Raw genomic sequence first — 14,231 nt, 5'->3', positions numbered from 1 at the left:
AAGGGAGAAGGAATCCTTTCAGAAAACAGGAGGTTGCTTGATGCTTGATAAGACTATATATGTCTTTAGTCTGCGTGGTTGAATCCATGTTTCTTCGTTTTATACAGTTCATTTTTGAGGTTTGTACAGAGGAACCTTGGGGGCTTGTTTCAGGATGACTGGTGATAACTAGAAGCAGCATCAGACAAAGGAAGAAAGAGTCCTTTCAAAAGCAGGAGGTTGCTTGATGCTTGAGACTAGTCTGTAGTCTGTGTGGTTGAATCCATTGAATCCTTTTTGAAGGTTTGTATTAAGGAACTTTGGGGCTTGTTCCAGGATGACTGGCAGTTAGCGACAAGCACCAGACTAAAAGCAATCCTTGAAAAAGATTAGATGTAGCTTAATAAGAGATGTTTCAATCTATGTAGTTAAAATTATGTTTCCCAAATGAAAGCATTGCCATCTGGAGTCTTTCACTCTACACTAGCTTAAACACAGTAGGCACCAGTCAGCTCTTATACTTATGAAGATAGTTGCTAAAACATTTTAAGGGCTCTTCTGGGATCTCTGATAGTGATGCCAGTAGAAGAAGATGGCGATGGCAGAAAGAAGGATTCTTTTGGAAGATTTCAGCTTGCTTGATTTGCTTGCCTGTGTGGTCCTCTTTTTTAAAATGGTGTTTCTCTTTGATGCACTGCCTTACAGAGTCCGTCCGTCACCAGATTAAGCAAAGATAGCACCAGACAACTCTTTTCCATATTTCAGATCAGTGGAATGACAGGTCTCATCTTGCAGAGGTGTCTAATCTCACTGAGGTCTGTATTGAAAGTCTGTGGGGGCTCGTCCGGGATCACTGATACCGGTAACAGGAAATAGGATCAGACCAAGCAGGAACGCTTAGGGAAGATTACAAGCGGTCTGATAAGACATGTTTCAGGCAGTGTGGGTAACATTGTATACTTGAGTCTGAAGCAGTGTTGATTTTTTTTTGTGTTGAGTCATTTAGTCACCATATTAAACTAGGTACAAGGAACCATTTGAATTTGTCTTGATAGGAATTTAATATTAGATCAAAAGAATGATTTGGGATTACATAACAGATAACAGTCTTTATGAACGTAGTGGCAAGGGAGTACTAAGATTTTAGTTTTTTGGGGGAGGAGGGTGGTTGGTTGATTGGTTGGGCTTATGTAGAATGACTGGTAATGTTGGCAGTTGCAGCAGGATGAAGAGGAATCGTTTAGGAACGTTTGTAATTTGCTTGATAAGGGATGTTTGTCCATATAGGCTTTTATAATGTTGTGTTCTGCTTTGTGAGGTCACTCAAAATCTATGTGATAAGGATAGCAATTGGTTGGGATATGGGCTGGTTGGGAAAGATATGGGATATATTTGACTGCTTGGAATGTGGATTTAGATTTAGGGAAAGGCATTGGATGGGATACAACTTGAGACTTGTTGAAATGAGGATTGGTTGGGTTAGGTATTGGGATAAGAGTGTTGGGCACATCGTCATCATCATATCCTTTTGAGCCAACACTTTATCCATCTTAGGGCATCATGGTTTACGTGACATAGATCTTCTTCCATGCATTGGAGACCCAGTCTGCAGTCAGTTTATTTAGCAGATGTGCTTCTAGTCCTGTTTAGAGTCACCCAGTCCTACCGTGGAAGGTTGGTTCCTAAGGGCAGGTTTTCACGGGGATCTTGGACTGCTTTATTTGCTGATTGTTCGTGTTCTTGCCATTGTACGAGTCTGTATTTAGCTGAATTCTTGGGGTTTAAGCTTTCAATTGTCATGAAGCTTCTTCTGAAAGCAAAGTCTTTTTGGAAAAACCATGTGATGGTAGAGTGGATGTTGGGGGTCTGTTTCCTGTATGTGCTTTTGGATTCTTGATGGATTCTCATGGATTCATGCAAGGTCTTTGGGTCTGCTTCCCAAGAAGATGTGACGAGTTAGCTTATGAGATTGTTTCGTAAAGCAGTCTTTGCCTTCAACTAGCTTACATGCTCATGAAAAGATAGTGTCCTATCTAAGGTGACACCCAAGTACACTGGAAATCTTCCCATATTATTTCAAGTTCTCAAAATCAATCGGATGGACTGTGGTCATGTCTTGTTGTGCCTGTCTTCTGGTTGTGTCAAGTACCTTCCTCTTTATGAAATTAAGAAGGTTCTGTTTGTGTGCTGTAGGGCTGCAACGATTAGTCGATATAATTGATAATGTTGATTATTTAAATGTATCGACTGCAAATTTCATTGTTGACTAATCGTTAATTTGTAACAGTACCACATTACACAAAGTGCTGGGGACAGAAGTGCAATGGAAGATGGGTTAATGGTTCAAACACACAGTTTACACTCAACTTAGTACGTGTCCCCAAAAGTGCCCAAACACAATAGATTACAAATGAACTAACTAAATATCAGTAATTTCAATGTTTTCAACTATCAACATCTAGACCAGGGGTGTCCAAACTACGGGCCGTAGTTTGGACACCCCTGGTCTAGATGTTGATAGTTGAAAACATTGAAATTACTAGGGTATAGGTAGGTATTTTAGAAATAGAATGAAAGTTGGCCCGCTGTTAAGCAGGTTTTTATAATGTGAGATTCAAAGTTTGAACTCTAGTTGTCAGAAACGGGCCAAAGAGTCTAAAAGCGGAGAGGCTGCGCGTTTCTAGCGCAGAACAACGGGGCCAAAAATCTAAAAGCGGAGAGAGTGCGCATTTCTAGCGCAGAAAAACGGGCCAAAGAGTCTAAAAGCGGAGAGGCTGCGCATTTCTAGCGCAGAAAAACGGGCCAAAGATGCTAAAAGCGGAGAGAGTGCGCGTTTCTAGCGCAGAACAACGGGGCCAAAAATCTAAAAGCGGAGAGAGTGCGCATTTCTAGCGCAGAAAAACGGGCCAAAGATGCTAAAAGCGGAGAGAGTGCGCATTTCTAGCGCAGAAAAACGGGCCAAAGAGTCTAAAAGCGGAGAGGGTGCGCATTTCTAGCGCAGAAAAACGGGGCAAAAGAGTCTAAAAGTTGCCATAATTAAGGAGTTTAATATTTAGAGACATCATGAAGTGAAACATCAATTTGAAAAATCTTAGTTTACACAACACTGTCAAATATAGATAAAGATAGTAAGTCAAGTAAAATGATGTGTTAATGAAATAATCAGGAAAAAAGTATTATTTAAAGTGGTATATTTCATTATTTGTTTTATTAAAGAGTCTGTGGCCCATGACTTCAAATATATTTCTCCTTCTGGCCCCCAACAAAAAAGTTGATCTGACCCTGATCTAAACATTTGAATACCTTTTAAATCTCATGTTCAGCTGTTTCTATTGTTTTTAGAGATGGAGAACATGGCAGAAATAATCGTTGGCTAATCGACTAATCGAAAAAATATTCACTAGATTAGTCAACTACCAAAATAATCATTAGTTGCAGCCCTAGTGTGCTGGTCCTCATGTTCAATGTTCACTTTTCCCCATCCCTTTTTCTCTGCTTCATTCCTACTATAGAACTATCCAGCATCCCTCTAACAAGAATTGGAAGGTTGGGTGTCTTCTCCTCCAGCATTTGAAACAGGAGGACATTATTCAGCGCTAGGCATTCTGACACATACGCGGAAATACATCCACATACGTATGCTAACACCCAATATGCTCTCGCTCACACTCAGCTGCATGCTCACTTACATTAATGTGAGCAAACACACAAACCCACTCACTTTCTCTCACAGTCAGTTTTACACACACACATTCTCTCACATCCCAGCCTATCTCTCTCATCCCTCCCTATCAGCATTCCTCGCCCACTCTTTGATCTCAGCGGAGTGATAGAAGCGAAGAGATAGTGGGGTGGGCTCAGGTTGGGGTATGTGTGTGCTGTATCTGTGGGATGAGTGCTTCTCCTCTTGCTGAGAAAGCAGTGCAGTGCTTTCAGGCAGGAAGGCAGCTATCCAGGCACCTGTGAAATCTCTACATATTATATTCTATTAGATCAGGAGAATGACTGTATGCATGAAACATTTTGTTTTGGTTTATTCTAATTGAAATAGAGCCTTTTTAGGAAGGTGGCATCAAGAAAGCAGAAAGAAAAAAAACTTTTGGGGGCACATCCTGGATGGCTTGTAAGGGTTGCAGGAGGATGGAGAAGGTATATTTTAGGACCAGGGGCCTGAGTCCAGCATAGTTTACTGGGACAGGAAAAATATAAAACTGTGCCTGAGTCTGTCCTTCCAGGGCCATATTTGCCAACTCCTGCTTTAAGATGCCTGATAAAAGATGTTTGTCTGAAGGCCTAAAATATTGAGTCACTTGGAATCTGTGTCATAAGGGTAGAAATTTGTTTGGATATTGTCTGGTTTGTAACGTTTGGTATGGGGTGAAAAGAGAACAGAATTTGGCAGGATGAAATGGGAATAGGACCTGTATGGAAAAGAAGAGGGACTGGGTTAAAACTGGGACAGAGATGACAGGGATAGGGAATTGGAAATAGGAATTATGAATGGGGAATATTTACTATAGGGAAGATTGTGAAGAACTTGTGGAATGGACAAAGTAAATCGTTAATACATGGAGAAATTTATTGGAAATATAAGTGGAATTAGGACCAGTGGCAGTGAGATAGTGGGGTAGAAAGGGAACAGGAGTTGGGTGGTTGGAATGGGGACGGGAATGGGAATAGAACTGTAATGGACAGAAATTTGAAAGATAGAAACATGGAATGTGTTGAAAGGCGAAGAGGGCTGGGAAAGATAACTCGTGGAATGGACACAAAGGCTGGTTAATATTTAACATATGGAAGAATCCCAAGTGGATTCAAGACCAGGACTAGTTGAGACAGGGGTAGGAGTGAGATAGCAGTGTAAAAGATAGTGGGCAAGAATAGAAAAGATAGGTTCATGGAATGTGATGGAAGAGAGAAGAAGGCTTGGGAAGAAGGACTTGATGAAATAGAGAAGATAACTTGTGAAGTGAAGACAGGGACTGGATGAGATCTGGCAAGAGTCCTAATAAACACTGGTTGATATTATTGGACTGAGTAGCGTAGAGATGGTGAATATTTTGAGGGATAGGGATGGGAACTGGGTGGGGCATGTACATCAGTTGTACATCAGTTTAGTAGGTAGTGATGGATAGGATGTTTAGGATGAGAAATCTAACTGGTTGGGCAGGAGACCTTTTGGAAACGTCATGGAAACAAGGACTTGGCAGGATGGATATAGGATTGGGAATGTAACACTACTGGTAAGTTTTTGTTCTGTAAACTAGAACTAGTGTAAGCATGCCCTTAAATGTACAGATTTGTTTCTTGAAATATGGCAGTTATCTTCCTTTAGAGATTTTGGATAAAGGTTTATACTTGTTGGCTTTTGATTGCTCTCTTACTTCTTTTTTTAGAGTGAAAATGTGTCAGTTTCTAAGCTAAATTTGGTGCGGTTTATTTGTGGTTTTAAAGAACATTCAGAAATGCAGCACTTTTAGCCTATGCTAAAATATTGTGTTATGATGTCATGCTCTGCTTTTGGGGCCTTGTTGGGAAAGTATGGTAGTATGGTCACTGCTTGTAGTCTAGTGTGAAGTTTACACAGTCAGTGATGGTTTGGAGTAGGGCTGCACGATATATCGTTTAAGCATCGTCATCGCGATGCTTAAATGCTTAAACACAGGACGTGCAAAGTCACTTAAGGCAATTGAATCAAACACGTCATGTTGCAGTGTTTTGATTCTTGACACAAGAAATACTGTAGATACACAGTGCTGTCTCTGTGTCTGTGTGAGTGACAGGCTCCTGCTGCCTTAGAAGCATGAGGGAGAGTTCGAGGACCAGGGGGAGCAAGAGTAAACACAAGGTAACCGCAGCATGGCCTCCATCCACATGGTTGGGCACGTGCTTGTAAACGTGAGCACGTGTTGAAAGCTGTGCACCTCAGTCCAGCACAATTTTGCAGCACAGATATTTCCAGTTACAGCTGAATTCACGCTTTTAATCCCAGAAAAACAAACGCTCTTATTTACCGTTTAAAAAGCCATTTAAATGCCTGATAAAAGGGTCGATTACTGTTGTTTTGCTGTTTTCTTTGATTTTTGAGTTCAGCTCGGTGCTGACTCAGCTCTTAATTGGTCCGGACGTGAGACAGCGTGCGGGTTTGGGCGGGGCTGCTGACATCATGGACCCTACATTGTTTAATTTTGCGATATATATATATATAGTCAAAAAAAGTACATTTACAATCGATTTTTTTTAATATAAATTGCAGCCCTATTTTGAAGATAAAGCAATAGAGTAAACACAGGAGCGGGTTGGGATGTATAATGGGGGATGAAAAATGGGAATAGGACAGGAATAGGAAAGATAGGAACATGGAATGAAAGGGGGACGAGTGCTGGTGAAAAGGACTTGAAATAGGGAAGATAACTTGTGGAATGGACAAAGGAACTGGTTAGTATATGGAAGAATCCCAAGTGGGAGGGACACGGAATGGAATCATTTAAAAATAAATGATTATAAATGATTATATTATGCAATTCTTAGCTGTATATGAAGGGTTCAATATACAGCCCTCAGTGGCTGCAGCCTAGGCTTTGGAACTGAGCTAATTTATTTAGTTTTTTTGCATGGTCCAGACCGAGGGAAGTGAACAAGTGCAAGTGTAAACACACCCTTAAATCTGACTAATAACTAATTTACACTACCTCATTCTCAGGGCAGTTAGTTACAGCTGCTCAGGTACCACTCAAGCTAATTCTTAGCTGTTAGCTGTTAATAGCTCTTGGTGGCTGTACGAGCGGCTCGTAAAGCGTCTGGTGATGGCTGTAATGTGTTCAGTCTGTTAGGGGTAACTAAAGAGCATCAGCGCTTGTATTTGGACCATGCCAACACTCTCTTTGTCTCTGCTCTACACATGATATAGACTGTGTGTGTTAGCCTCCAGACAGCCTCCTTCTCTCTCTGTGTGCGGTCTCCCAGACACTGACCATGCTGTGTTCTGCTGACACAGCTTTAAATGGGGGGATTTGTCATGCCAAGGCTGTTGCTAGTCAGATCAGACACGGAGGGGGTGAGGCTCACAGCCTGTTCCAACCTCACGGAGAGCAATGTGACCCCTACACACTCCTCTGCATGTATATTAGAGTATCCTGTGTACCCCGCTGTAGTAGTAAAGTATTATATACATAGCTTAATGTGATTTTACAATAATCAACAATAACCCTATGCAGTAATACAACAAGCAATAGTACAGGTCTTTAGCATTCTACAGGGGTTGGACAATGAAACTGAAACACCTGGTTTTAGACCACAATAATTTATTGTGGTGACGGACAGTTCTGGTGGAAACAGGAGAGTTGAGGTGCACATTGAAGTCTGCCGTGATTTGAGCAGCCGTGGTTGTTTAAAGTTTTTTGGATACAATCCGGGTTAGCACCCGAACATCCCTTTCAGACAGCTTCCTCTTACAGCATCCACAGTTAATCCTGTTGGATGTGGTTGGTCCTTCTTGGTGGTATGCTGACATTACCCTGGATACCGTGGCTCTTGATGCATCACAAAGACTTGCTGTCTTGGTCACAGATGCACCAGCAAGACATGCACCAACAATTTGTCCTCTTTTGAACTCTGGTATGTCACCCATACTGTTGTGTGCATTGCAGTATTTTGAGCAGAACTGTGCTCTTACATTACATTACATTACATTACATTTGGCAGACGCTTTTGTCCAAAGTGACTTACAATAGTCAAGTACAATGTAAAATGAGTTTAAAGGTAAAACATCTTTGGATAGGGATAAAAGGAGGTCAAATGGGAATAATAGGATAGAGGAGTGAAGGAGGGGAAGAAGAAATGAGGTAGAAGTAGTTAGTGTGTTAGAGGTGTTAAGAGAGTAAGTGCTCTTTGAAGAGCTCTGTCTTCAGGAGTTTATTAAAGATAGCAAGAGATGCTCCTGATCTGGTAGTGGAAGGTAGTTTGTTCCACCATTGGGGAACTCTGTATGAGAACAGTCTGGATTGCTTTGTGTGAGTGTTTGGCAAAGCGAGGCGACGTTCATTGGAGGAGCGCAGCGGCCGGGAGGTAGCGTAAGCCTTCAGGAGCGAGTGCAGGTAGGAAGGAGCCTGTTCTGTCATCACCTTGTAGGCGATTGTAAGAGCTTTGAATTTGATGCGAGCATCAACTGGTAGCCAATGGAGCTCAATGAGCAGCGGGGTGACATGTGCCCGTTTTGGCTGGTTGAAGACCAGACGTGCTGCTGCGTTCTGGATCATCTGGAGGGGTTTTACTACACAGGCCGGGAGGCCAGTTAGCAGGGCATTGCAGTAGTCAAGGCGTGAGATTACCACTGCTTGTACCAGGAGTTGGGTGGCCTGTTGCGTCAAGAACGGTCTAATTTTTTTTACCCTGCTAATTGAACCTTCCCACTCTGCTCTTACTGGTGCAATAATGTGCAATTAATGAAGATTGGCCACCAGGCTGCTCCAATTTAGTCATGAAACCTCCCACACTAAAATGACAGGTGTTTTAGTGTTATAGTTCAACCCCTGTATTGTACTATGGGACATACGATATAGTCTACTGTAGAATTAAAGTTACAAATATTTTATTGTATTGTGATAAAAATTTTCTCTTAAATTATCTCATTGTATCAACAGTATACATTTTTTTTAGAAGTCAAACACACCAGCATCAGTGCTAGACCTAGATTTATGATTATGATTTCGGTCCGCATTAAAGTGCACATTAAAACTATTTTTAAATACTTTTATATTAGCATAGCTTGTGGAGTCCCACAGGGTTTTATTCTAGGACTTTGAAAGTAATGTGAAATATGACCAAGGGACCAACTGCACATTTCTTCAATGAAATTGTAAAAACTCCTAATTAATTTCATGAAAGCTATACATTTTAATTTTAAAATTGTTAGCAATTAGGAATTAGGAGTACATTTAATATTTAACACTAAGGCTTTAAATTAAGGCTTTGATTACTATTGGGTTTACCATGTCCCAAAAAAATTACTCAATATATGAATAAATCAGACTTCATAAGATCTTAAAAAGAGATACACCAACATCGTTAGCTTCCTTTACAAAATTACAAATTTGAAATAGTTCCATAAACGCTATAAATTTACCTAAAATACTTAATGTTTTGTATTCAAAAGAGATATTTCTCGAAAGCTCAAGCTGTTGCACAAGTAAGACATCCAGGGGATGAGAGGGAACTTTTTTCCGAGATATGGATTGATTGCATCCATTTCTGAGTGAATAATTGCTGTTTGCTGTTGTTTTTCTATTTAACTCAGATAAAAACACTAATATTGCATATTGAACAGCAGCAGGAGCTCCTCAGATAAAGTGCTTTTTTATTTTTTTTCTCCAGGCTGATCAGATCGAAATGAGCATCTGACTTCACAGAGCTGAGCTACCGTCACTCCGTCACAATGTTTTAGCTTAGTTAGCGAGCTGTGTCTGTATGCTTTTTTGGCTGTGCTGTTCTACACAGCGCTCTGCAGCGCCTCTAGTGGTGTGGCGGTATGTGAAAAATGCATGCCAGTTTCAATTTCCTCTTCGGTATAACAGACGAACCAGTAAACCGACCAGCACTAATGTATATTGTAATATGTTAATATGTATTTTTAAATATTGTGATTGTGTAATATAAATTTTTATCGTATTACCAAGGCTTAATTGAGACCCTGCATGAAAAGACCCTCATAGTCTGTTCTAAGTATCTTTCCTATAATGGAAGAAAGGATGTATCTGAATGGATCTCTAGCTTTTCTTTTGGCCATGTTGTTTTCTGCTATGGAGGACCGGAAAGTGGAGGGTGGGGATCATCTTCATCCTATATCAGTAGTCAACTTATAATAAGCATTTTTCGGCATTGTATCGCCTTGCGATAGCCAGTGGCCCACGCCCAGAAAAGGAGGAAGAGGAGGAGGAGGAGGAGGAAGATAGCAAATAAGAGATATTGAGAAGTAGAGATCAGTAGCATCTGCGGTCCTTCCCCCCATTAACTTGTGCCATGACCAACAGAAATGCTCAATTATTCATTACAAGCAGACTACGCCCAAGGATCGCATTTCTAGACAGGGCAGACAGACTCTCAGACTCTAGCTCTCTCTTTCTCTGTCTGTCTTTCACTCCCCCTGTCTCGATCACTCCCTGTTTTCTGTCTGTCTGTCTTTTTGTCTGTCTTTTTTTTACCATTATACTCCTCCCACCTCCCTCACACAAATGCACACTCAATGCTGTCATGCAAATATTTGAATATGCAAACTTGGATGCACTTGATCTGTGTGTATGTGTATGTTTGGTTGCCTGTGTTGCAGAGCTCCAGACTGTCTGGCATGGGCTTTTTGTATCTCTGTGGTCATTTTTAATCTAGGAAAGTTCTTCTCAAGCCCCAGAGACCACAGTTTGCCTCGCTTTCTCCATTGCTCAGTGTGATCTTAACCTGTGCATGGGGGGTTGTTAGTTACAGTAGCAGAATTGGCCCTTGGAAATGGGCAGCTCTCCTACAAACAGAGGGGGATATTGCATGACATGGGACCTGTACATTCTACATTTTTAAAAAATTGAAACCATGAATTAATGGAATAGATGCAAATTTGTGCCATCATTGACAACAAATCATTTACCGTCTTGTACCATCAAATATATATATATATATATATATATATATATATATATATATATATATATATATATATATATTTTTTTTTTTTTTTTTTTTTTTTTTTTTTTTTTTTTTTTTTTTTTTTTTTTTTTTTTTTTACCGTGAGGGCATCTAGAAGGCACCACATCACATTTAATGCACTGGTGCGGCATGGTGGCTTAGTGGTCAGCATATTCGCCTTCCAGCACTGGGGTCTTGGGTCTTGGGTTCAAGTCCCTATCTGGGTAGAGTTTCCATGTTCTCCCTGTGTCTGTGTGGTGTGTGGATGAGTGTTGATGTGTAATTTGCTTGTGTGTAAAACGTGTAAATTGTAAAGCGTCACAATTAGGGACACTTTCCAAAAGACACTTCATAATGGCCCCCTTTTCTACTGGAAAGGCAGAAGGGCATCTATAAATGGGTAGTCATTCAGACACACTATCTTTTTATCTATAATTTATTGCAAAAAGTGGCACCCTAGTGGACACTTGATCCCTTTTACCTTGAAGAAGGACAGGCATCAGGGCATTTTGTGTCTTTTTTGCAACCCTTATGTCATCCATATAGACCCGTGTAACCCCTACAAGAACCCCCCTGGAGTCCACTAGTGCACCAGTGCCTCCAAGCATGTCCAATGTCCAGTGAGATTGCTTTTCTGGCAGTTTAAAATATGCCTACATTTCATGTAGGAAGGACATTCTGGCCTTCAAAGTCCCAGGGTTTGTAGAATTGTGAGATAAGGGGAATCCTAGCAATTGGATAGGAATTGGAAATGGCTTTTTAGAAAAATCCTTTGGAAAAGATGTTGAGGTTGATGTTGAGGGATGATTGTCTGTGCTCATCGATTTGGGGTGATGGAGCATGTATTACCTGTTTGTTTAGAGTAGCATCTTCGATTGTCCGCAGTCAAAATGATTGACAGACATTCCTTTCGTACGTGACCCCAGGGTTGGAAGACTTAGCTGGCCATACCACCTAATCAATAAGTGTTGGACCAAGGGCAAACATATTGCTCAAAGCAATGGATGAATAAGTGAACCATGGAGCTCATCGATAGTAGCTTTGAGCTACTGACCGTGAAGATCCTGGTCACATACTTCAAATCACCCATAACCGACTGGCATATGGTCCAACAGCACATGGCCAACACTGGCGGTGCACACGGAAGTCCTTCACAGTCTCAACGTGGGTGGACCATGGCAGCAGCTGGACCATCCTGGGAAGAGTCGTTGAGCATGCCCACTTGGAACTGATTGTGGGAACTGCTTCATCAGAACTGAAACTGATCCCAGTTTCAGAGAATGCAATGGAACATGTAGATATAGTTGTAAACTTGCTTGACAGTCGTATCGAGATGCTGATGAAAATGGCAGCATCTCATGACTGGATTGGTCCAGTGCTTACTAGTGCATCTCATATTCTAAAAATTTAATATCATAGAAAAGTTACTTTATTCCACTAATTCAGTTCGAAATGTCAAACTATATACTTATATGGATGTATTACACACAGAGTGATCTAATTTCTTTTACTGTTGAGGATCATGGCTTACAGCCAATTAAAACTCAAAAATCAGTGTCTCAGAAAATCAGAATGTTATATAAGACCAATTGGTCTTTTGTCAGTGTGGGCAGTGTGCCAAATCCTGCTGGAAAATGAAATCTGCATCTCCATAAAAGTTGTCAGATGCAGAGGGAAGCATGAAGTGCTGTGAGATTTTGCGGAAAAACAAAACTGCACTGACTTTAGACTTGATAATAAAACACAGTGGACCAACAGCAGCAGATGACATGTCTCTCCAAACCATCAAAGATCATCAGTAAATTTTACATTTCATTTGTAAATCAAGGAATCAGAGTCTGCAGGAAGAGTGGAGAGACACACAGCTCAAACTGCTCAAGGTCTAGTGTGAAGTTTCCACCAATCAGTGATGGTTTGGAGAGACATGTCCATCATCTGCTGGTCAGTGCAGTGCTTCCGTCTGCTGACAACTTTTATGGAGATGTGGATTTCATTTTCCAGCAGGACTTGGCACAGTGCCCACACTGCCTTAAAACTACCAATTGGTCTTATATAATATAAAAATTTTCTGAGATAATGACTTTTGGGTTTTCATTCTCTGTAAGCGATAATGAAATGGGCTTCTGGACTGTACAAATTGATACAAAAACATGTTAATACAATGGGTTTTGCCTGTTTAATTAGAGGAGAAGGAAACCAACAAGACACATTCATTATATATCATTAGATCCACTGGTAAGCTATGCATTCTTGCAGGAAGCACTTAGAAGCCAATTTGTCATATATTTATGGCTCAAGCTTCCAATGACTGATGGACAGTTAGTGTTCTAATGTCATTTTTATCATGCACATTAAGAGATACTGTGGAATCTTCTGAATCTTTTGAAGGCAGAAATTTTATGCTGTCTCATTCCACAGATGTTGGAGGTTGGAGTTAGGAATTATGTCACACCCAAGTTGACTTTATTCCAGTCGAACATTTGCCATCAGTGTTGGGAAGCTGTTGATGTAGCACCCCTAATAGTTTACTGAAATTTACCCCTAATAATTTAGTACTCAAATTTGTTGCCAGTGGTTTAGACATAAATGGCTGTGTGTTGAGTTCTTTTGTGGGTCTTAAAGTGTCATAATTTCAGTGTTATCCCACGAAAAGGTCTAATAAAACATCAATTAACATCAACAACCCTTTAACAGCCAAAGACCTCACAGCCAGTTAGAAGACATTAACACTAGAAACGAGCTGACAGTGGAAGAGCTTATATTGACTTCTGATATCGGTATCTGACATCGGCTCTACTGTTCAGGGGTGTGGAGATCTGTTATCTCTTAAGACCCAGTGTTACATCCCATAATAAATCCAGCACTGCTGTGTAGTGCAAAGCAGTGATGCCATGGGGTGGAGGTAGTAGGTAGGACTACTGCACGCTCTGTGTTTAAAGTTTACATTGTGGTTAAAGGGACTTTATTATACATTATATTTCTATTTTACCCCTAATAAACTATAAACTGTGTATCCAATTTTTTGTCTATTTAATGCATTTAGCTATTTTTCACACAGATGTTGAAATGCACACACTTGTCTCTTTTCTGTAGAGATGTATTTCCAAAGGAGTAGAACTCTCTGGGGGGCTAAAGGGGTATAAAGCCTCCAAGCATTGAGTTGTGGACCAGTGGACCAGTGTTTTCTGCAATGATGGTGCTCCATCCAATGCTTTAAGGATGAGTTGGGAAGTTGGAGTTGAGTCCTGACGTCACTAATGCTCTTAACAAGCTCAAAGTAGCTCCACTTGTTGAATTGGTAGTTTATTAATATTTATTAGTGCCGCCATCTTGAAATTAAGTCACCTGAGCTCTTCCCTGTGCAACTGGGTCCTAGACTTCCTGACCAACAGGCCGCAGTCTGTGAGGATTCACAACATCTCCTCCCCCTCCATAATCCTCAGCACTGGCTCCCCCAGGGCTGTGTGCTGAGCCCCCTCCTGTTCACACTGCTCACATATGACTGCTCACCTCTCCATCCAGGCTGTCATATTGTGAAGTTTGCGGACGACACGGCAGTGGTTGGCTGCATCACGAACAGA

The 14,231-nt window shown here is 40.9% G+C and overlaps 1 protein-coding gene across 3 annotated transcripts in view; it reads left to right on the top strand.

Moving 5' to 3' along the window:
* The window catches only part of tanc2a (tetratricopeptide repeat, ankyrin repeat and coiled-coil containing 2a), a 251,531-nt gene that overhangs the window by 136,162 nt on the left and 101,138 nt on the right, over positions 1-14,231 (top strand). The window lies entirely within an intron of this gene.

Source organism: Astyanax mexicanus, chromosome 3 (genome assembly GCF_023375975.1).
Source record: "Astyanax mexicanus isolate ESR-SI-001 chromosome 3, AstMex3_surface, whole genome shotgun sequence".
Taxonomy (NCBI): domain Eukaryota; kingdom Metazoa; phylum Chordata; class Actinopteri; order Characiformes; family Acestrorhamphidae; genus Astyanax; species Astyanax mexicanus.
This window is presented reverse-complemented; position numbering and strand designations above follow the sequence as displayed.